The 15,915-nt window shown below is 46.8% G+C and overlaps 1 protein-coding gene across 1 annotated transcript in view; it reads left to right on the forward strand.

The window, feature by feature from the left end:
• The window catches only part of LOC147897529 (uncharacterized), a 133,890-nt gene that overhangs the window by 62,958 nt on the left and 55,017 nt on the right, over positions 1-15,915 (forward strand). The gene's annotated exons all lie outside the window — the stretch shown is intronic.

Below are 15,915 nucleotides of genomic sequence, written 5' to 3' on the forward strand. Positions count from 1 at the left end.
CTCCAAAAAACAAAACACCTAGAACATAAAACATAAAAGGAACTAAGTACTAGGCTATGGAGTGGCCATTACATCAGTTTAAGACTGAGGGTCTTTAGATTTTGTCTTAAATTTTCTAATCACTGCAAGACCGTCACGATATACTGCCCATTTTCCTGTTTCCCTGGCTGCCCGAACCTTAGCAAGCTCGGTAGCTTTGTTCTTCAGTTGGGTTCTTGTAAGCTCCTCAGCAATCCATATCTTTGTCCCCCTCAGCTTATAGGATTGTCGTAGAATCCTCTTCCTGAGTGTCTTCGAATTGAAGGTGATGACAACGTGTCCATTCCTGGGCGATAAATAAACTGGGGAAGACTCCTCTTCATCATCATTCTTGTCATCAGTTGGGCTTGCTGACCAATCAATGGCCGGGGCTGCTGCCTTGATTCTGTCGATTGCCTCCTCGAAAGTGTCATCCTCGTGCTGCCAATCGGGTATTCCCCCTATTCGAATCTTCATAGTATTCTCTTTCCGAAGGTGATGTTCTTGGATCTCTGTTTGGATGTCAACCTTGGGTTCAGCTGTCACTTTCACCTTTGGGATGGTGGGTGGGAGTATCGGAGGGGCATCTAAACTGTACTGAAAAGGAGGTATCCTATCGATGTGAAACCCTAGTCTCACAAACCATCTGTGAGTCCGTGCATACGAGCATCGCTCGTCTCCCTCTACTGCCAACCTCATGGAGGAATCGAGAGCCAACCATAGCAACCCCTGATGTGCAGTCCCCATATGATCTAACCCGGTGTAGATATGTGATGGTCTGAAAGGTTGCATCTGTTAGAATTATTATTATAATTCAGCAGTGACCAATGTAATGTAATAAGTAGGTTAGGGGCACTTTTCCCTCATTTAGAGGTTTTTCCCCCTAACCACAGTTAGTTCACTAACTACGATTAGTGAAGGATAAGGTTTTGTCACTTAGACAAAACCCATCCTACTTCTTGTATTAGTCACTTCTTCTATTGCAAGCACTACATTCAGCTCTCTTGCTTCCTGCTCTCTCACTCTCTCATTTCTAACATTTGGTATTAGAGCATCTGCTTCTCTCCCCGGACTTCTGCCATTGTCCATGTGTGAGAGTGCTCTTAGATCGTGAGCTCCTGCTTTCTGGACTAGCTCCCACAAGCTTCAGCTCAAGCGTGAGAAGCTACCTACCTGCGAATCATTCCGTACAGCCATAGTTGGCTGTTCCGTACAGCTCTCGTACCACCAACTAGTGCAATCGTTCGTACACCCAGCGTCGCTCCAGTCGTACTGCATTTTGTACCAGCGCCAATCTGCTCTTAGCTCCGGTCCGTACAATCGTCGTACAATGTATGGACGTCGTACAATGTATGGACTTCTGTACTACAGCTCGTCGTCCATCTATCCTGCGCCGTACAGTCGTCGTACAACGTACGGACTTCCGTATTACAACTCGATGTCCGTACAAGCTGTACAGACTGTTCCGTACAGCCGTACATTCGCAGCTAGTCCGTACATCCGTTGTACTACTTGTTCCATACAGATCTATGTCGATTGTCCGTACAGGAAGGAGGAACATACATCCGTACATAGGAATCCATACACAGTCGTCCGTACACTGGCATCCGTAGACTGTCAACCGTACAGCTTTTTGTGCGTTGTCTGTATACTTTTGTTCCCGACTTCAAGGTGCTTCTTTGAGGTTGCAGCTCCGTACTATAAGTACATTTTGGGGCTCTTTTGTTTGCATATGCACACAAGTGCATTTGTGTAGTGAGCCATTGTTTTGGATGCAATTTCTGGCAAGAAATTGAGGCTTTCGCAATTACACTGCAATTTTGCAGTGAAATTTGGGGCTTTTGTAGGCAGAGTTCACTTTGTGCAACATTTGGGGCTTTCAGACCATTTGCCGTCTTTTGTATGCAATTTCCCACAAGAAATTGGGGCTTTTGTATTTGGGTTGCAATTTTGCAGGTAACAGAGCATTTTGGAAGTCTGCAAACAGTTTTGGACTCAGTATGAGTCAAATTGCAGACTTTTGCCACATTTTGCAGATTCTATTTGCAGATTTTTGGGCATTGAGCAGAGCATTGTGGTGCATTTTGAGCCTCTGATAGGCTGTGACAATATTTATCACTGAGGGCATATTTTTCTTTGGCAGATTTTATTTGTGCATCTTACATCCCAGGAAGGGATTTTACTTGTTCAGTTAGTTGTGTTTCTGAGTTTATCTGGCAAAAATGGCACATAACAACTCAAATGAGGTGTTCGGGGTTCTCACACAGGAGGATAAGTTGGATGGCACCAACTACTCCTTGTGGAGTTTCATGGTTCGCAATATCTTGGTTGGCAGAATTCTTTGGGATTATGTCAATGGAGAAGAAGAAAGACCATATACAAAGCCTATACCTGTCACTTCTACAGCTAGAGGCAGGGGTAGAGGTACAAATACAGCATAGGTGATTGCAGCAGCCGCTCAAGGAGCTCCCACAGTAGAGCAGAAAAGATGGGACTCTAGAGATGCACAAGCTCTTTCAGTAATTTCTCTTTCTGTCAAGAGGTTCATTATACCTCATATTTGGTCATGCAAGACATCTATGGCAGCTTGGGTAATACTGGAGAGTATGTTTGCAGCAAGGAACGATGCTAGGGTTTCCTTTTTGAAGCGAGAACTTTCCCATACACATATGGAGGAGGGACATTCCATGAATTCTCACCTCACAAAGCTTCAGGATCTCAGGGAACAATTGCTTAACATTGATGAAGTCATTTCGGATTCAGAGATGATCTCCACCACTCTGAACTCTCTTCCTGAGTCCTATCTTGGTTTCCACACCTCGCTGAATTTGTCATTGAGGGGGGGCAGCAATCCTCTCTCCTTTCACGAGTTGGTAGGACTTTCGTTGCAGGAAGAACAAACACACAGAAATATGGCAACCCGGGCTGGCGAGCATGCTATGCTCTGTAAGTTCAAGCCCAAGGGTAAAGGGCAGCATAAGCCACATGCCAATCAGCCCACACATCAGCATAAAGCTGATTCTGGAGAGCCTTCTTATAAGGCAAAGGGTGATACAAACAAGCAGAAAAAGAAGGGCATCTGTCATTATTGCAAGAAGCCATGTCATTATATTGGAGAGTGCAAGAAGCGCATAGCCAAAGAAAAGAAAAGGGATTCCGGTATGGCTGTATCAGATGCATCAGGTCCACATTGCCATGATGGAGGAGATGTTGCAGCCAACTTGGTTGAAGAACACTATGCCTTTTCGACTTGCACTTCAGATTTTTCAGTGGGTAGTTCAGATACTACAGCCACTAATCATGATGACCCATATGCTTTTTTGACCTGCAGTTACGATCCTTCAAAGGATGAATGCTCTTTCAGTGTTGATGAGACACTACATACTTGGTATTTTGATAGTGGTGCTTCAAAGCACATCACTTCCAAGAAAAATCTGTTTGTAACTTTGCATTCTTCACCCACCAAGAAGAAGGTAACTTGTGCAAATAATTCTTCTCATTCAGTGTGTGGAGTGGGAGACATTATTCTCATATCCACTGATGGCACAGATTTCAGAATTTCAAATCTACTCTATGTGCCAGGTATAAAGAAGAATTTGCTTTCAATGTCGTCACTCAATAGAGGAGGATTTCAGGTTGTTTTTGATGATGACGAGTGTGCAGTCAGAGACAAAGAAAATGAATATGCTTTGAGAATATCTGGCACTTTGTATCAGGGTCTTTTTCAGCTTGATTTATATGAAAAAAGATCCCATCTTGCATTATCAGTTAGCACTCCCATTGTTGCGATGCACAATGCGGAGTTATGGCATGCCAGGTATGGGCACATGAGCTATGTAATAACACTTCAACGGCATGATATTGTTGATGCATTACCTCCTTTGGAGTTGCCTCCTCCTCATGCATGTGAAGGTTGCATTCTTGGCAAAATGCTTAGGCTTCCCTTCAAGAAGGATGGTGCAGTGAAAGCTACAAGAAAATTGCAGCTTATTCACAGTGATGTCTGCGGTCCCATGAGGACACTTGCTTTTGGGGGTTATCTCTATTTTGTTAGATTCATAGATGACTTTACCAACTACACTTGGGTTTATGGTCTCAAGGCAAAATCAGAAGTGTTTATGCATTTCAAACACTTTGTGGCTATGGTTGAAAATGAGACAGGACTCAAGGTGCAGACACTTCGCACAGATCGAAGGAGGGAGTACATGTCTCATGAAATTGAGACATTTCTGAAAGAAAAAGACATTATGCATAAGTTACAGTGAGGCTTACACCTCAACAGAATGGCAAAGCTGAGCGGAAGAATCGCACCACCATGAAAATGGATAGATGCATGCTCACAAGTAAGAAGTTGCCTCACAGGTTTTGGCTGGAAGGCCTCTTTAAATCGGGCTCCTACAAGGGCTTTGAAGACAATCACTCCCTATGAGGCATGGTATGGGAGAAAGCCTTCAGTGGACCACTTCAGAGTTTTTGGTTGTGTTGCATATGCCCACGTGCCTGTGGAGTTCAGACACAAGTTGTCAGATAAGGCACTAAAATGCATTTTTGTGGGATATAGTTCACAAAGCAAAGGCTATCCTCTGTACAATCCTGCTACACGCAAGATTTTTGTCAGTAGAGATGTCATATTCTCTGAAAATTCTGCATATACAAATGCTGAATTTCAGATTCCGGCCTCTTCAGATGATGTGTTGGAGGGGATGCTTCCTATCGCATTTGGTTCCCCCGCTTAAAATCAGAATTTACAGCAACCTCCGCCAGCTCCACAAGTACAGATTCAGCCCTCAGCTGAATCGGTACAACCTCAGGGTGTGGATGAAGTTGTCAGGCAAGAAATTCAAGAGATACATGCAGCCAAAACAGTCCCGCATTGGTTGCTTCAGACTCTCAGGGAGAGTAGGCTTGAAGCTCCATTGCTTGGCAGAACTCGTAGTGCAGTAAGGCACATGGAGGGAGCTCATTCAGTGTAATCAGCTTATGCAGGTACTCTTCTTGATGAGGAGGAGCCTGAGACATTTGAAGAAGCAAAAGATAATGTGCATTGGATGAATGCCATGCACGATGAGTTGCAGTCCATTCATAAAAATCAGACTTGGGATGTTGTGGATTTGCCACCAGGTAAGAATGCCATAGGTACACGGTGGGTTTTTAAAGTCAAAAGAAAGCCAGATGGGTCCATTGATCGGTACAAGGCAAGGCTGGTTGCAACAGGATATGCTCAGAAAAAGGGCATAGATTATGAGGAGACTTTTGCTCCTACATCCAGGATGACAACCATCAAGTCAGTTATAGCCATGGCTGCAATTTTTGAATGGAATGTTCATCAGTTGGACATTAAAACAGCTTTCCTTAATGGAGACTTGTTGGAAGAGGTTTATGTCAAACAACCTCCGGGCTTTGAATTTTCAGGAAATGCACTTCAGGTATGCAAGTTGAATAAAGCTTTGTATGGGCTGAAACAAGCCCCACGTGCATGGTATGCCAAAATTGATGCCTTTCTGATCAGCAAGGGGCTGCACAATAGTCCAACTGAGAGCACCCTCTACATCAAGAAGGATGGGGGGGATATTCTGGTCATCATTCTTTATGTAGATGACATGCTGCTCACCGGATTAAATGAGGAAGTGATTGCAGATTTCAAGGCCCAAATGAAAGCTACATTTGATATGTCAGACTTGGGCTTGTTACATTTCTTTTCAGGGATCCAGTTTATTCAAGAAAAATGTGGCATTGTTATGTCTCAGTCCAAGTATGTTCAAAAGCTCTTGGATAGATTCAACATGCATGATTGCAAGCCTTATGTCCACTCCCATGGAGCCGGGGGTGAAGCTTACAATGCATGATGCGGGTGAATCAATTGATGTCACACTCTATAGTCAGGCTGTCGGATGCCTCATTTATCTCTGAAATACACGACCTGATATTCAGTTTTCAGTTTCTCAAGTGAGCAGGTATATGCACAGCCCAAAGATTATGCATTGGCAGGCTGTAAAAGGCATCTTCCGTTACTTGCAAGGCACAAAGTCTTTTGGCTTGATGTTTCCCAGGGGGGGTGACTTGCAGATGCATGCTTACAGTGACTCAGATTGGGCTGGAGACTATGATACTAGGCAGTCCACCAGTGGGAATTGTTTCTTTCTAGGACATGCTTGCATTTCTTGGTTGAGCAAGAAAGAGTCTACAGTGGCTACCTCCTCATGTGAAGCTGAGTATAGGGCAGCTTTCACAGCGACAGTTGAATGTGTTTGGCTGCGTCGTTTATTTGCTGATCTTCATCTTTCATTGGAGGTCCTTCTCCGATTCTCATTGATAGTCAGAGTGCTATAGCAGTGGCAAAGAATCCTGTGTTTCATGCTCGCACGAAGCACATTGAGGTTCACTATCACTATGTCAGAGAGAAGTTGCATGTAGGAGAGATCAGTATGATCTATGTGTAAACACATGACAATGTTGCATACATCTTCACCAAACCACTTCCACATGAAAAGTTTGAGGCATTTCGTAGTGCCCTGAACTTATATCCTTTTGGTGATTGATCATTTCCTTGTACATGACATTGGCACTGCAGGGGGTGTTAGAATTATTATTATAATTCAGCAGTGACCAATGTGATGTAATAAGTAGGTTAGGGGCACTTTTCCCTCATTTAGAGGTTTTTTCCCCTAACCATAGTTAGTTCACTAACTACGGTTAGTGAAAGATAAGGTTTTGTCACTTAGTGAAAACCCATCCTACTTCTTGTATTAGTCACTTCTTCTTTTGCAAGCACTACGTTCAGCTCTCTTGCTTCCTGCTCTCTCACTCTCTCATTTCTAACAGCATCTAGCTGGAGTGGAGAAGCACCAAACTCGGCTTGAATGATGTGATGTGGTACAGACAATTTCCCCCGGATCATCCGTGAGAGCATGAGGATGTGCAGGCGCTCCACCCGTGTCCACTCTATCTCTGACATGTCAGGCCCCCAACAAGGGCTGCCATACATACCGGCTGGTCGGACCAAGGAGTTGAAGAGAAGATCCTTGGTCTGAGGGTCCTAGAAGTGGGAGTGGAAGCATTGTCTCTCTAGCCAGTGAGGCGTATCCCCTACTCAGTGTGGCTTGCATCGCTGGTCTCATCGTGAAGATCGGGCCAGAGAAGATCACTCCCAAGTAAGTGTATGAGGATACGATCTTAACTGGTGACCCGCCAAAAGTGTCACGTCATCTGCATGAAGAAGAATCATGATGATGACCCCGGCAAGTGAGCAACCGGTCCCTCCGAACGCCCCCACGAAAGTCTTAAGCTCATCGATGTATAGGCCAAACAGGGTCGGTGATAAGGGACAACCTTGTTTGACCCCTATGGTACTCAAGATCTCATCTGTCCAACCTGCGCCTGTCCGAGAACTCGGCTTGAGACTCTCATAAAGTGCCATGACTGCCCAGATGATCTCTTGATCAAATCCCAGTGTCTGTAGGCGTGTGATGAGACGAGCTCGAGGTACTGTGTCAAAGGCTTTGCGAAAATCCACAAACCCTCTCCTTCCGTGATCTGGCCTCCTCAATGACACTCCTGAGTGTGAGTATGTGATCCATAGTCCCATGGTCTCGCCTGAAATCGGCGTGACCCTCTACTCTGAGCCCTCTCATCTCTGCGAACAGGCTGACCAACGCATCCAATACAGTTGCATAGATCTTGGACATCACATGTCTAATCCAGTGCATACCCCCTCGTGATCCTTAGCTCGGCCATTGTGCAGTTTCAATGTCACATCCTTGACTCCCCCTCTGGTGAACAACGTGAAAGTGGTGGGGCGAGGTGTGTGTATGAGATCTGGAGTGGGCTGGTGTGGGACATCATAAAGATGGTGTGCATACGTGTGCCAAACTCTCATGTCGGTGAGGGGTGATGGAGACCTACGCTTAAGGAATCTCTGCGAAAAATCCTTAGAGTTGTTGCTGTACAAGATGTACAGCAGCTGCTCCTCATTTCGACGAAGAAATGCCTGCTTCTTCCGACGTACGAGACGTCGGTACTTGCGTACTGTGTCGTGTTCGGGAGGTGACATCAGGTTTCAAGTCGGAGTTGTCGGCAATAAGCCTTGCACTCCGCATCGTACCAATTGTTGCAGGGTACAAAACCAAGAGGTGGTGGTCTAGTGGACCGTGTGGTGTGGGGAAAGATTTGGAGGGTAGCCTCGTGGAGTGTGCGACTAATCAGGGAAGCACGGTCCTCTATGAGTGGTATGTGATCGATGTAGGTTAGGAGTCTGTTTAGGCATCCAGAGTAGGCCGGTGAGAGGCTGTGATCAAAGTGTATGTCGTGGTAGGTGTCGTGCTTCCTATGTGGTGTGTGTGGTGTGTGATTGCGACTCATCCCCTCTTGATGTATCTTGATCATCTTACAAGCACAGGACAGATGACTGGTCTTAAAATCCCTGGGGCTGCATCTTTTTTGGCACAGGCATATGCTGATGATTCCTTCTTTATGCCACAGAACTCTCCTCGGGAAGTCGGCATGCTTATGACCACATTATCATTGTATGGATTAGCAGCGGGATTGCATGTCAACTTTGACAAATCCAAATTGCTTCCCCTGAAACAATGTGACTGGCATTCTATTCTCTGGCCAGGTCAGATAGTGCATTCCAAAGATGTAGTCAGGCATTTGGGATATCCTATAGGATGGCATATCACCAGGAAGCAGTAGCTAAAATGGATCTTCCAAAGACTTCAACATAAATTGGAATATTGGAAAATTTCTACTTGGCTACTTCATGTCAGGCTCAGAATAGTACAGTCTATTGTAATGTCTTATGTTCAGTTCTTTTTGCCTTTGCTACATTGGTCCTCTAGAGATATCTCAGCCTTTATGTCTCAAGCTATGGAGCTGTTATGGAGGACAAAAACTGCTGTGAAAGCATTGAGACTGCTGAAGATGGAAATGGTGTGCTCTCCTAGGATGCATGGAGGACTTAATGTTCTAAATATCGGATATCATGTACTTGCAAGGAAGGCGACTATGTTCCATACCTTTTTCCGTCAAAAACAGCCATGGACTTGTATGATAGCATCCATGTGTGTCAACATGAGGACAACTGCTTATGGCCATTGGACTACTGATCATTGGGAGGTTGTCATTGGGAGATTTGTAGGGAAGATTCCTGGCTGCCCTTTCTCTACTGCTCTAATACTAGACTGGAAACAAGTGCTTTCTAAAGTCAAATGGGCTCTTGATAATCACTCGGGGACAAACTCAATGAGGAAAGAAAGTATTCATTGGAGTGCCATCTTTGACATTTCACTTGCTTTACAGGAACCTGTTCGGGCATATAATCTCATGAAATTGGGAATTAGATACATCAATGATGTGGTAGATGATCACGGCCATGTCTTATCTTTTCCTCAGGCCACTGCTTCTTATGCATTGGGAATGCATCACAGATTGATATGGAAGAAAATTGCTGATCTCTTGCATCCTTTTCTACCTATTCCCCCTGTGGCTGACACAGACAGGCTTATGGATTGGCAATTGTACCCCTCTGCTACATGCTCTCGTCCTATTTCTCTGCCTGTTTTGACCTCCATCAAAGTCTACAAGCTTCTTCAGCCTGCCCCTTGGATTCATCAATATGCTAATACTCTGTGGCATATCAGGCAGCCCCTTTCATGGTGGTGGAAGAATCTCCGACTATTATGGAGGTGTAAAATGCCTTTGAAACAAAGACTTTTTCTTTGGAGATGCATGACCGGCACATTGTCAGTGGGAATCACACTTGCCAAACGTCACATTGTACCACCCACCTGCTTACGGTGTCACGCTCCTTCAGAGACTGTCCCTCATTTGCTTTGGCACTGCCCGTCTACTCGGAACCTCCTTGGAAAATTTCAGATCATCTTCGCCTCCGTTTCCTGAGTCACATATTTGGGAAACATTTTTGGTTATTTGGCAGATTTAGGAGGTCTTTATCTCAATACTCACTGTTTCTCTCGTGGGTGAGATATTGGGCTCTTTGGACAATCTGGGAAGAGCATAATTTGGCATACTTGGGCCGCCAGTTTCAAAAGTCATATGAATCTTTTAGAGCCTCATTGCGGCAATCTTTATATGATGCCTGCCATGAGGGTGATATACATGCATCTTGCATTGAGCTTTTCTTTTTATGCTTCTGATCTTTGGGATACTCTCCATCTTGGAGACTTTCCCTCTTGTAAAGTTATGACAATATAAATACAATGCACTGGATTTTACCAAAAAAAAAAAGTGTGTGGTGTGTGATCAAAGTGTATGTCGTGGTAGGTGTCGTGCTTCCTATGTGGTGTGTGTGGTGTGGCTAAGCGTGGGGTGGCGATAGTGAAGAATAGGTATGTGTGATCAGCTCCTGGAGGGAGTGGTGCTACGGTGAAGTCAATGATACATGAAGTGAAGGTAGGGGATCCCATGATGTAATCTACTACACTAGTGCCCCCCCCCCCCCCCCCCCGTGTGGGAAGCAAGTAAAACCACCTGAGGAGGGCCATAGGTCAAGCCCGTTGTAGATGATGAGATCATGCATCTTGCCCAGTTCAAGGAGTGCGTGTCCATATGGTGTAACAGGCCCGTGTCGGTCCGATGAGGTCCTGGTCATACCTGCTCCGTCTAGGTCCATGTCTGGTAGCATGATAGAGTCGTCTCGGAAGTCCAGAAGTGGTGCCTGGCGCGTGCTCGTCCTGGCGTTGAAGTCCCCAACAAGGAGAACTTCCCCGCGGGCTGAAAGGTCTGGGATATCCTGATGTAAGGGTGCATATGGCGATGTCTCACCCTCCTCTCGTGCCACTTTGGCGAAGTGGGATGTGTCTGGCGGGAAGTAGCATATTGCTATGAAAAGGTCACGGGCGTCTGTGCGTCGGATCTGGATCCACATGAATCGGGAGTGTGCGTCCTTCCTCTCAATGTAGATGGCTGCACGGGTGAGGGAGGTTGAGGCGGAGAGGTTGAGCGGAGGGGCTAGCGGGAGAGGTTGAACGGAGGGGCTAGAGAGAGAGAGAGAGAGAGAGAGAGAGAGAGAGAGAGAGAGAGAGAGATTAACGTCCACGGGAGGCCTCACAGGCTTATGGGACAAAGTACACAGAAAAGCGAACTCATACAAGCCTTAGTGGGCTGAAGCAAAGGGTACGCTAGGACCCTTGCTGAGTACTAATCTATGCTAACAGAATCATAATCATAGAAAAAAAGTCAACTACAACTGCAGAGTGGGCCATATCAATCAATCTATTTAGGCGCTGGGATGAAACCGAAGCGTGGTACAGTGATGGCTCTCTGATGGGCTGCGAAGATGTCTCGTATCTGCGTCTTCGAGCTGTGTTGCGCTGCGGTGGGGGACGCGGTCTCCTCACTCTTTGGACTCTCTGGGCCATGTTTAGGGTGACCCCTCGTCTCTGTCGGTCTCCCTTGAGGAAAGCTGTGATAGGCTGAACCTAAATAGAGTGTACTCTGGGGGCTGTCTGTTGCACATGTGGCCTCTAGGCCCGTCTTTTGGTGGTACTATGCCGGCTGTTCATCCAAACTGCTCTCATATCAGCTAGCTCCTCCTCGACTCCACTGTGTCCTAGGGCTGAGTCAAATGTATAGAAGTCTGTGACGTGTCGCTGTGCCCGGTCACCCTCTATGTCCTGTAGTGGTCTGACCATCCCTTGCTGCTCTCTGTTCTGTCGGGAAAGTGTCTCCCTATGTCACTGCATCTCCATCAGATAAAGCCTGATACAGACCTGGTCATGGATATGGATCAGTCGTGACAAAGGACCAAAGCCACTCCCCTCTAGGTAAAAACAGTGGTAGCATCCCCGAATCTTGTAGTAGGCTGGGCAATCACAAAGAAAATGCTCCTCTGCAACCGCCCCTAGCGTACATAGCGTATAGACCCACTGCTCTCTGGGTATACCCACTGCTCTCCTTGCCTCAATCCTCAGTTGGTGGGACGAAACCTGCATCCGACCAATGGCAATCCTCAGTGCATGGGAGGCTCCTCTATCCTCGAGATACTGGGGTGTGATAATGAATCCCTCCTCTGATACTCAAGACGTGGTCGTGATAAAACTGGGTCTTGGTGGGGAGCTCCTGGTCCTCCCCCTAAGTCCGAGATATGTGAAGCTGGAGGAGGTCTAACCGTATGATACGGTTGATCTCATCTCGCGGGATCGACTCAAGAGGTGCATCCATACTATACTGAAAGGGGGGAAGCCTGTCCATCTGGATACCGTGCCTGGCAAGCCATGTAGATATGCGTGCATACCATGTGTCTGCCCTGCTCTTTGCGAGTCGTCTGGATGACTCTAGGGCCAATCTTGGAAGTCTCCAATGGGGTAAGGCCCAGACTCTGTGTTTGAAAGTCACTGTCTGAAAGATGGCATCAACCTGGAGAGGTGTCATGGTGAATTCTTCCTGTACTATCTCATGTGGAATTGAGGGCTTACATCGGATCATCCTGGATCCCATCGTCACCTGTAGCCACTCGAAGCTCCTCCTGTCCTCGAAAGATTGCACCCCCAGAAAGGTGCTACATACATGACAGTCGGCCGCACTAGTGTGTCTAAAAGCCAGCCCTTCATCGGTGGATCCTGGAAGTGTGCCTGGAAACATTGCCGCTCTAGTCTAGCCAAAGCACTACGCCGTCGTGTGAGCCATGCCTGGGTTGCATGTTTCATCATGAAGACGGGTTCTGTGAAGATTGCTCCCAAATATGTGTATGACTGCACTATCTCCAGTGGCTCACCACGATAGGTGAAACTAAGTCGGTGAGTCATTGTTCATCAGGTGTTGAAGATCATAACCTTAGTTTTCCCAAGGTTGACCGTCAGATCTCTCTCTCTGCAAAAACACGTCTAATGCCTTCATATCTCTCTGCAGCCCCTCCGCTGAAGAGGATATAAGGACTATATCATCAGCATATAACAATATTTGTATGAGGAGATCCCCTAGTAATTAGCCCTCGCCACCTAGGTGATCTATGAAAGATGTGATCTCATCAATGTAGAGTCCAAAGAGAGTCGGTGAGAGAGGGCAGCCCTGCTTCACCCCAATGGTGCTCTTGACCCAATCCGATAGACCACCTAGGGCACGGACCCTACCTCTGACCGATTCATATAAGCTCATCACACCCCAAATCAACATCTCTGGGATCTGCATCTCTTGTAGTCTCTTGATCATGCGGGATCATGGAACAATGTCGAAGGCCTTTCGAAAATCTACGAAGCATGTGTAGACTCTCTGATGTCTGGACCTCGCCTCCTCAATGATAGCCCTCAGAGTGAAAATGTGGTCTAGAGTAGAGTGCTGCCTCCTAAACCCTGCGTGCCCTAGTGCTCGCTGCCCTCGTGCCTCTTTATGACTGTCGATCTCTCTCTCTAGTAGCGATCCATAGATCTTGTCCAGTGTGTGGCCAATCATGAGGGTGCGATAGTTCTCGGTTTCCATGAGGTCTCCTGCTTTGTGTATCGGTACGATAGTAGTGGTGCTCCATGTTGGTGGGAAGCCGTGACAAATTGCAAGGTTAAACATATGTGCAAGGATCGGTGCTAGGACCTCCTGCCCATGTGCGAAGTGCTCTGTCAGAAGGCCTTCGTGATCCTGTGCTTTCTGGTTGTGGAGCCGGCAAAGTGCAGCCAGCACATTCTGCGTAGTGAATAGATGACAGGTGGCAGGCTTGGGCATAGAGGACATGTATGGCGGTGTCTGCCTCGGGACATCATATAAGGAGCATGCATAAGTGTGCCACATGCCCGGATCAGTGATGGGGATGGGTGGCTTCCCCTCCGAGAGGAATCCCCACCCAGTGGTTGGGTCTCCTCCGTGAAATGATCTGATGATCTCATCCATCCTATGTGTGAGGAAGGCTCGTCGCTTCTGGCGTGTCAGCCATTGAAAGATCCTGTGTGTCTCGTGTGACGTCAACTGACCCAAGGCTCGCTCCCGCGTGAGGTGGGCTCGCATCTCTCTGCACTCATCATCAAACCAGGGGTTTTGAGGGATCTTCCCATCTCATACCCGTGAAGATCAGGTCGTAGGAAAGCATTTGGTGGCAGCATCCTATATCACTGTGACAAGGGTGGCTGAGGCGTGGGCGAGGTCTAAATCAGCCTCCAATAAGGCCGGAACCTCTCTAGCTAAGTGACACACATACACTGAATCAGGGGCACGGTCAAAGTGGATCTGGGTACGGGTAGCGGTAGGAACTCTCCCTGTGCCTGGTGCAGTAGCAAGAACATCGAAGGCCAGATATGAGTGGTCAGCTCCAAGTGGGGGAGGGGGTATGGTGAGGTCATGTATCCGTGAGACAAAAGCCAAAGGGCCCAGTAGGTAGTCCACTGTGCTAGTCCCGCCTCCATGTGGGAAGCATGTGAATCCCTCAGATGATGGCCATCTCTGAAGGCCATTGTAGATGATGAGGTCGTGGACAGCTCCCAACTCAAGTAGGTGTCGCCCGTATGCTATCACATGTGAAGTATCTGCGGAAAGTCTCCAAATCCCAAGTTCTACTGCATCTAACTCTGGCATCATGTGGAGGTCTCTCTCACATGTAAAGTCAAGTAAGCCCACTTGCCTATCCCTCGTCCTTGCATTGAAATCCCCCAGAAGGAGGGTGTCTCCCTGTCTGGAGAACTCTATGATATCATCATGTATCGTCTCATAAGGATTGTGCCCCTCTATAGTGACATCATGGGCATATGATGACGTGTGTGGAGGGAAATAGCATACTGCAATGAAGATCGATCGGGCATCTAGTAGCTGCACTCGTATCCACATGTGACGTGCATGTTCCTCTGTCTGTACCACAGCTATGAGTGGTCTCAAGTGTGTTTTGAAAAGGCAGCTACACCTCTTAGAGCCTCGTACTCCACTGTCTCTCCTCATTTCTCTCCTATGAGCAGACTCCCCGATGTATCCTATCACTGTGGGCAGCCCTTTCCTCTGGGCTCTCATGTGTCTCAGTGTAGAAGATGATGTCTCTGCTTGTGTATGTCTCCGAGAAGCCACCTGGGTCGGGTTGTTGTAACTCAGTCCCCAATGTGTATAATTGGTGTAGCTTGGTCTTCTCATTTTTCCATTCTGCTCTCTCCTTCTCCCATTCTTCTTTCTTGGCTTTCTCCTTCTCCATTCCTCTTGTACCTTCCCACCTTGTTTCCAAATCTCAGCCAGTGTTTTGTCCACATGTGTTTTCTCAGCCAATAGGGCCACATTGGTGGCCTCCAAGCTGTCTATTTTTTCTATAAACACGAGGCAGATTTTGTTGAGGCATGTGAGTACTTTTGTAGTGCCTTTGTGAGCTGTCCCTATAGAGAGGGCTGCCATGGCTGTCTCCAAAGCTAGTTTGCCCCATGTGTCTTCTACTCCCGCTCTTGTAGTCATGGTGCTTCAATCAAATAGTGCTTTTTTGCACTTCCTTCACGTCCCCATCCTTGTCCCCACTTTCATTGTAGTGTGGCTGAGGCCTTCTTCCCCTTGTTCTTTTTTTTATTAAAGAGAGAGAGAGAGAGAGAGAGAGAGAGAGAGAGAGAGAGAGAAAGAAAGATTTTATTAAAGGTCCACGGAAGGCCATACATGGCCTATGGGACACAAAATCATCCGAAAGGAAAATACATCATCAACGATGCGCCAACTAGGTGGCCTCATCGTAATACCGCTAAGATGCCAAAAATGGCTACAAAAATCCTAGATACAAAATGAAATGAAATAGAGTACCAAAAATGCCTAGATACAAAATGTAAAATATGAAATATGAGGAACATCGTCTTCCCTAAGGGGTCTGTGATCCAAAGAAATGATGGAAGTCATGGCCATCGACCATGCCTCCTGCCATGAGTGTGAAGATCTGGGCAAGTGTCAAATGGGCTGCTGGCGGTGCCAAGTCTCCATGGAGCAATCTCCTCTAAAAATCTG

Source organism: Dipteris shenzhenensis, chromosome 10 (assembly GCF_047967505.1).
Source record: "Dipteris shenzhenensis isolate YYH24624 ecotype China chromosome 10, Dip_SZ_1.0, whole genome shotgun sequence".
Taxonomy (NCBI): domain Eukaryota; kingdom Viridiplantae; phylum Streptophyta; class Polypodiopsida; order Gleicheniales; family Dipteridaceae; genus Dipteris; species Dipteris shenzhenensis.